We start from the raw sequence: 9,331 nt of genomic DNA, 5'->3' as shown, positions 1-9,331 counted from the left end.
GCCATGCTCGTAACCCTTATTTACCCTTCGGATAGTGTCTTGAACGCACAAACAAAACGGCGCTGTTTGAACATAACTATGGATTATTTGGGACCAAACCAACATTTGTTATTGAAGTAGAAGTCCTGGGAGTGCATTCTGACGAAGACAGCAAAGGTAATAACATTTTTCTTATAGTAAATCTGACTTTGGTGAATGCTAAACTTGCTGGGTGTCTAAATAGCTAGCCCTGTGATGCCGGGCTATCTACTTAGAATATTGCAAAATGTGCTTTCACCGAAAAGCTATTTTAAAATCGGACATATCGAGTGCATAGAGGAGTTCTGTATCTATAATTCTTAAAATAATTGTTATGTTTTTTGTGAACCTTTATCGTGAGTAATTTAGTAAATTCACCGGAAGTGTTCGGTGGGAATGCTAGTCACATGCTAGTCACCTGCTAATGTAAAAAGCTGGTTTTTGATATATATGAACTTGATTGAACAGACATGCATGTATTGTATAACATAATGTCCTAAGATTGTCATCTGATGAAGATCATCAAAGGTTAGTGCTGTATTTAGCTGTGGTTTGGGTTTATGTGACATTATATGCTAGCTTGAAAAATGGGTGTCTGATTATTTCTGGCTAGGTACTCTGCTGACATAATCTAATGTTTTGCTTTCGCTGTAAAGCCTTTTTGAAATCAGACAGTGTGGTTAGATTAACGAGAGTCTTGTCTTTAAAATGGTGTAAAATAGTCATATGTTTGAGAAATTGAAGTAATAGCATTTCTAAGGTATTTGAATATCGAGCCACGGGATTCCACTGGCTGTTGAGTAGGTGGGACGATTGGCCTAGAGAGGTTAATAACACAATAGAAAAATCTATATACAGTGTGCGCAAATGAAGTAAGGAGGTAAGGCAATTAATAGGCCATATTGGCAAAGTAATTACAATTTAGCAATTAACCTACTCAACAGCCAGTGTAATCCCGTGGCGCGATATTCAAATACCTTAGGAATGCTATTACTTCAATTGGTTAGAGATGATCAAGAAGGCCAAGAAATAGTCAGAGAGAGCGCTTCCTGTTTGGAATCTTCTCAGGTTTTGGCCTGCCAAATGAGTTCTGTTAAACTCACAGACACCATTCAAACAGTTTTAGAAACTTTAGGGTGTTTTCTATCCAAATCAAACAATTATATGCATATTCTAGTTACTGGGCAGGAGTAGTAACCAGATTAAATCGGGTACGTTTTTTATCTGGCCGTGCAAATACTGCCCCCTATCCCCAACTGGAGTGATAGATGTGCAGATGAGGATGTCCTAGTAGAAATACTGGTGTGCAAAAGAGCAGAAAAACAAGAAGACAGCTCTCAAGAGAAGACAGGCAATGTGCACACTGCCCACAAAATGAAGTGGAGACTGAGCTGCACTTCCTAACCTCCTGCCAAATGTATGATCATATTAGCAACACATATTTCCCTCAGATTACACAGATACACAAAGAATTTGAAAACAAACCCAATTTTGATAAACTCCCATATCTACTGGGTGAAATACCCCAGTGTGCCATCACAGCAAGATTTGTGACCTGTTGCCACAAGAAAAGGGCAACCAGTGAAGAACAAACACCATTGTAAAAACAACCCATATTAATGTTTATTTATTTTCCCTTTTGTACTTCAACTATGTGCACATAGTTACAACACTGTGCACAGTGCCTTGCGAAAGTATTCACCCTCCTTGGCATTTTACCTATTTTGTTCCCTTACAACCAGGAATTAAAATAGATTTTTGGGGGGTTTAAATAATTTGATTTACACAACATGCCTACCACTTTGAAGATGCGAAATATTTTTTATTGTTAAACAAACAAGAAATAAGACAAAAAAAACAGAAAACTTGAGCTTGTCTAACTATTCACCTCCCGAAAGTAAATACTTTGTAGGGATATGTCTCTATAAGCTTGGCACATCTAGCCACTGGGATTGTTGCCCATTCTTCGAGGCAAACCTGCTCCAGCTCCTTCCAGGTGGATGGGTTCCTGCTGGTGTACAGCAATCTTTAAGTCATACCACAGATTCTCAATTGGATTGAGGTCTGACTAGGCCATTCCAAAACATTTGGAATGGCCTAGTCAGACCTTATACCACTCGAGTGTTGCTTTAGCAGTATGCTTTGTGTCATTGTCCTGCTGGAAGGTGAACTTCTGTCGCAGTCTCAAATCTCTTAAAGACTGAAACAGGTTTCCCTCAAGAATTTCCCTGTATTTAGTGCCATCCATTATTCCTTCAATTCTGACCAGTTTCCCAGTCCCTGCCGATGAAAAACATACCCACGGCATGATGCTGCCACCACCATGCTTCACTGTGGGGATGGTGTTCTCAGGGGGATGGGAGGTGTTGGATTTGTGCCAAACATAGCATTTTCCTTAATGGCCAAAATGCTTAATTTTAGTCTCATCTGACCAGACTACCCTCTTCCATATGTTTTGGGAGTCTCCCACATGCCTTTTGGCAAACACCAAACGTTTTTACTTATTTTTTCCTTTATGCAATGGCTTTTTCTGATCACTCTTCTGTAAAGCCCAGCTCTGTGGAGTGTACAGCTTAAAGTGGTCATATGGACAGATTCTTCAATCTCCACTTTGCAGCTCCTACAGGGATGTCTTTGGTCTCTTTGTTGCCTCTCTGATTAACACCCTCCATGCTTGGTCCATGAGTTTTGGTGGGCGGTCCTCTCTTGGCAGGTTTGTTGTGGTGCCATATTCTTTCCATTTTTTAATAATGGATTTAATGGTGCAAAGTATCAGATATTTTTTTATATCCCAACCCTGGTCTGTACTTCTCCACAACTTTGTCCCCGACCTGTAAGGAGAGCTCCTTGGTCTTCATGGTGCTGCTTGGTGGTGGTGCCCCTTGCTTAGTGTTGTTGCAGACTTTGGGGCCTTTCGGAACAGGTGTATATATACTGAAATCATGTGACAGATCATGTGACACATAGATTGCACACAGGTGGACTTTATTTAGTTCATTATGTGACTCCTGAAGGTAATTTGTTGCACCAGATCTTATTTAGGGGCTTCATAGCATGCACCACTTTTCCGTTTTTTATTTATTAGATTTTTTTTAAACTAGTAATTTTTTTCATTTCACTTCATCAATCTGGTGTATGTCCATTACATGAAATCCAAATAAAAATCAATTTCAATTACAGGTTGTAATGCAACAAAATAGGAAAAACGCCAAAGGGGTTAATATTTTTGCAAGGCACTGTATAGTCATAATATTACATTTCAAATATCTTTATTCTTTTGAAACTTCTGTGAGTGTAATGCTTACTGTTTATTTTTGTGGTTTATTTCACTTTTGTTTATTATCTTATAAAAAAAATTGGGCAATGTTAACAATGTTAACCTCCTTTAATAGTTGCGAGCTTGCACCGCGGGACTTAGAGGTACCCAGCATCACGGCTTCATTGCTCCAGACCACCACAAGGGGGAGTTAGAGCAATCATTATGCATTTGGGTCCCAAGGTTTTTATATGACCAATCATATTGAGTGGTTCCAATGACGAATTTTGACACGAGCCACGCTTGGCTCATGGCGTTCTTCAACAAAGATGGCTGACAAAACATTACGGTGGAACTCAGTAACGTCGGTGGAACTCATTAACGTCATAATGAGTCAAGCAGAAAATGTACAATTGAGAGGAATATGTTAGTTAATGTGGAGACAAACGTTTGTGCATATTTTTTTGTCATAAAGTTAATTTACGAAAATCACTATTTAGCAGGTTATCTGACTAGCTAACATTAGCCAGCTAGCCAGTGTTAGGAAAATTACTTTGTAATTTGTGTTGTTTAATGTTTTAGGGACTCCTGAGAAAACCAGCAAACCAGGCTGTCGTCTTGGATGTAAAGAATCTAGCTAGCTAAAGCATTTACTGCAAATTGAATGTGAAATTATGTAAGCTTGCCTTGTAATGCAGCTGAAGTAACATAGCTAGTTAACTATTTACTTGCTTATTGTGTAGTGGAGGATAAAAATAACTGTATGCCTATGGATGTGTAGCTAGCTACAGTATGTAGCCGATCTGTGTATGGACCCTAAAACGTTAGGTTCTGAATTAATATTCATACCAATCTATGAACCTCAGCTATCATAGTTGTTGTATCAACTTCAAGTCTGAATGGCATTGATGAAGCCTATGGATAGAGTAGAATATAATAACTTTATTGTGCCAAGGATGCAAGTCCTATATACACATGTGCTATAGTTATTACCACGCATGAGATTCCTACATTGTAGCCTGTACATTGAATATATTCACTGATCATGTACTCTTCCTTGGCAAATAAAGTTGCGGTTCAGGTATGAATCTCTGAGACATAATTTTTCAGTCATATCACATCATTATTTGAATGATGCTGTGTCTGCATGTATGTATTACAATTATACATTTCAACAGTGTTTACCACTCCTGCTCCTGAGACATCAATGATTACATATTGTAACTATGCAATAGACTAGAAACATGATTGATTTGTAATTCATATACACAGAAAAAAACTATGCATATCTAACTCCCTTCATCTGCATTAATCTGAGGACACAGGATAGTATTTCAATGAGATACTTAATTTCAACCAGTGGAGAATGTGAAACGCTTTATTGAAAGAAGTTCATTATCCAGATGTTATAAATACATAAATGCATTATAATTATAATTGTAATATTATAAATACAAGTTCAATCTATACTTCAATGCACATATGGTGTGCATTATAAAATGAGGAAGAAAGACGAGGTGGGGAGAGAGGTGTAGAAGACAGAAAGGGAAAGAGGTAAGAACAGCGGCAGACAGCATATGATTCATGAATTACAGTGCTACCCTAATATTCTCTCAGTTCATCACAATTGCGGTGTCTCCTAACCAGCCTTTGGGCCCCCAGTTGGCCCGAAGGTTATCTTAAGAGTGGGTGAGGTGGCGATGGCGGGACTGGCTTCCTCTCTCACATCAAAACATACCTGCAGACGAGTGACAGATGGATAGAGAGAGAGCATGATTAAGAATTGTTTTTTTATTCTAACACGGTCAGTCATCTTAAATCAGGAGGTGAAATGCAAAACTGACCTTCGATCATTAACTCTGGGACTACTACATCTCTATCTGTATTTCAATGTAAAGCATCTCTTTAATAATACTTCCTGTTGACCCGACCAAGTGACGTCTCACCTATGATCATGCTGTGCCCTCTGTGTCAGCCAGTTCAGATTTGGGAGGGGTTCACCGAAACAGCTGATATGACCTAGATGATTCAGGGAGAAGGGGGAGAGGTATGAAGTGAAGAAGAGAGAGGTGAGATGTGTGTGATCTCACCTGGTGTCCACACTTAGTGGCTACAGAATACTTTATGCTGAAAAACAGGCACATGAGGACAAACAATAGAAGATAATGTCAATAGAATATACTGTATGTGACGCAGACACCTATCGGAGTGTACCTGAAACATTTAAATATAGAGGGTTATGTGTCTCACCACTTGGTTATTGCAAGGCTAACCCCCAGGGAAATTATGACTTGACATTAACAGATAGTCCAGTGAAAATGGCTGTGTTTATGTGGTGTAAATCAGAAAATTAGCTGCTGACATCTTAAGGGTTTTTTAATTAATGCATGTGAGACAGGTTCCATGTACAACAAGACAGGCAGAGATGGAGAAAAAGAACACAGAACAGTTTAATTACCTCTGGTTATGGATACTTTTGCCGGCAATAAAGCTTCCTCGGACAGTGAACATCTGGCAATATCTACATTTTCGACCCCGTGGTCAGCTCGCTCTCTGAAAGTAAAGAAAATAGCTTATTTTTTATAGATATGAAAACAATAACTGAGATATGACCGTTCAGTCTAAAGCAGCAGATGTCATATTTAGGATACGTCAACACAGCCCAGTGCTGCTTACCTGAGATGTCATCTTCGTAGGTGTCCACTTTGACTTCCTTTGTGTCAGAATTTTTTTTCTTTCAGAACAATTTTTTTTAATAGAAAATAAAAAAGGTTTTGCTCTCGACAAAAAGACACAAATGTACCTCCATAGCATATAACAATTTGCCTGTGAACAACCACACCTTTGTACAAACGTGCTACTGTTTGCAGAATTCTTGATGCACAACCGAAGATGCTGTCATATCCTGCCAGCACGCCCACAAGTGAGCCACTCAGGAGCAGAATGATGACGCGTGGAAAGGGTAAGAATGAGATGGGAACAGCAATTTATTGCAAGTTGGGGAGGAGGGCTAATAGCTGAACAATAGACTATTCAATAGACTATTCAACCTTTACTAAAGAATAGTCTAATAGCGGAGCTAGGTGTGAACCCCCCCCCCCCCCCCTCCCTCCTATCACAGACCAGATTTGCCCTAATGACCAAGGGGTAGCTTGCTACTCAATGTAATTAAGTAATGACATTTCAAATAAGTTACCCTTATGAACCACATAGCATATCATTACAGCTGTATGTACCGGTATGTTAGCTAGCTAGCTACCTAAAGTTAGTTGTTATACATCAAACTTAACAGTATATTAACTATAGGCTATCTAACTACCCAAAGTATATTGACTTGATTATTCTCATCATTCTTCCTTAGCAAAATGGTATAGTCGTTCTGCTTTCTCAATGGACATTTGGGTGCTTTCGTAAATTCGCTCTGGCTATCTATCGTCTGGACAATAGAATGAGTCAAAATTAACCCTGAAAAAGGCTGAAAAACGGCTTAAGAATGTTGGCTAAACTGGAACACTAGCGCGAGCCCATAGCAAACTAATGGAATCGAACATTCGCAGAGCCTGTTTTGACTGGGATGATGCTTAGAATTCCATTAAAAATGTATCCCTTTTTATTTTACCATTACAATCTGTTCGTCAGACGAAAAAAAAAAAACTTGTGTAGAAAGTAAACATCCTCACCTTGATGGTGTCAACTGTGCTTATGTCTGGGCAATGAAAAAGTAGGGGAAAAATAACAACTTTGGACTATTTCTGGTCTAGCGATTGATGACAAACGAGCTCGCTGCCCAGACTTACATAATTACAAAGAGGAGATTATCCTGATTAAAATGTTGCCGTGCAACAGTTTTGCTTCCTTCCCTCTCCTCGCCCCTACCTGGACTCGAACCAGGGACCCTCTGCACACATAGACAACAGCCCTCGAAGCACCGTTACCCATCACTCCACAAAAGCTGTGGCCCTTGCAGAGCAAGGGGAACAACTACTTCAAGGTCTCAGAGCAAGTGACGTCACCGATTGAAACGGTAAACGGCACCCCGCTAACTCGCTAGCCATTTCACCGGTTACACTCAGCTTGAAAAAAATCTAAATATACACATTACGAGATATTTGCCGAAATAGACAGACATGCCTATATTTCCTCCATAGGAAACAATGGGAAGACCACAGAGTTCCAATTTTATTTTTGTTGTTTACATTTTAAATATAAAACAACATGAGCAGGTCTCATTGCCAACAATAGCGAAGCAGGCATTGTGACGTGGAACAATAAGCTGGGAATAGAACGTTTGGAAGGCGAGTTGGTGCCACGATGCTCAATAGAACTAATAGGAGCTTGCAGGGTGAAAAATGCACTAAAATAAAGCCTGTTTTTTTCGTGGTTACTTCAAAATGACGGCAAGCAGCTGGGAAATATGGTCATATTATGAAACTGGGCTCCACGGCAAATCTAATGAACATCATCAGAAAAGAAAGTAGCTGAAAATGTAATGTGTCCAGCCTACTATCTACATGGATTTCAGAGCACTCTCGTCTGAGTGTACCAACACGCAGAATAATTACTTTAAGAGTGCTCAACACCTGTTGAATATGGCCGGTGTCAGTAAAAATCGTGAAAAAAGCGTAATTAATTAAATTGTTTCCAGCAGCACATTTGCAGTCACCAACGCTCTGGTTAACACGAAAACTGCCTTATCAGCTCTGCTAGGGCGAGTAAAATGGTCAGAGTTGTCTCATTTGTGTCTGGCACTAGGGTGCTTGACTGCCATTGTAAGGCCAGAACGCTCAAATCAACCCTACTCCTCGGCCGAACGTCCAGTGTGCTCTCCGAGAGCGAAACGGTCAGAATTTACAAACTGACAATTTTTCTCTGAATGGAAATTCCATAATATTAATCAAATTAATTAAGCCACATTTCTTAAAATCAATCCCATATATATAAAAGGTTTTCAATTCTCTGCTAATGCCAAAACGGAATACTATCAAATGCTTCTCAAAGATGCCCTCGGTCAAACTAGCAATAACTTGCAGTAACAGAAGAAATGGCTGACAATTAAATGACGTGCCACAGAAAGCTGCAGCAGCATGCAGGGTGTGCCGCAGTATGACGCAACCTTTAGGAGGAACCACTGTATGTTTCCCATGCCAATAAAGCCCTTGAATTGAGAGAGAGAGAGAGAAAACAACACAAGAGAGAGCAGACAACACGAGAGATCAGATGACACGAGAGAGAAAGAGAGAGAGAGAGAAAGAAAGAGAGCAGATAAAACGAGAGAAGAGCAGACAACACGAGAGAGCGAGAAAGCATACATCAAGAGAGAGAGAGAGGGTGGCACCGTCTGAGTTGACAAAGAGGGCAGATAGGGGGACTGGTGGGACAGGAGCGCTAGCCACAGACAGATCTGAGAGGAGATGCTAGCTGAGAGTAGCTGATGCCTTTAGACAACAATGCATTGCTTCTCCTTCTGTAATCTTGTGATTCTCCCTGTTCAATAGAGAGAGACCTCAGACTGCCTGCCTGCCTGGGTTTCAAGGGGTTTTCCTCTCTATTCTAGCATCTCGGTTACACTTGTAACCGAGATGCTAAAGCAACTTGTCTAACTCTTTTTCTAGCCTGCAGTGAAACACATCTGCGTCCCAAATCATATTCCCTGTATCAGGGGTGGGCAACTCCAGTCCTCGGTGGCCTGATTGGTGTCACACTTTTTCTCCATCCCTAGCAAACACAGCTGATTAATCAAATTGCATTCTAAACGGAAGATCATGATTAGGTGATTATTGGAGTCAGGTATGTTAGCTGGGGCTGGGGTAAAACTGTGACACTAATCAGGCCCCTGAGGACTGGAATTGCCCACCCCTGCCCTATATAGTGAATTACTTCTGAACAGGGTTATGCTGTAGCATTCTACTTGGAGTAATATCCTACTTGTGTCCAGCTTACTGTCAATTTAAATGAAAGTCTACTGAGCATGATTCAGGTCTTACACTGACGTAATTAAGTCTATCAGGATTTATATGCACTAACACGCTGCCTTCCCAAAAGTTACATTTGTGTGTG

The sequence above is a fragment of the Salmo trutta genome, chromosome 6, assembly GCF_901001165.1.
Source record: "Salmo trutta chromosome 6, fSalTru1.1, whole genome shotgun sequence".
Classification (NCBI taxonomy): Eukaryota; Metazoa; Chordata; class Actinopteri; order Salmoniformes; family Salmonidae; genus Salmo; species Salmo trutta.
The sequence above is the reverse complement of the archived record's forward strand: the minus strand, read 5'-3'. Positions refer to the sequence as shown.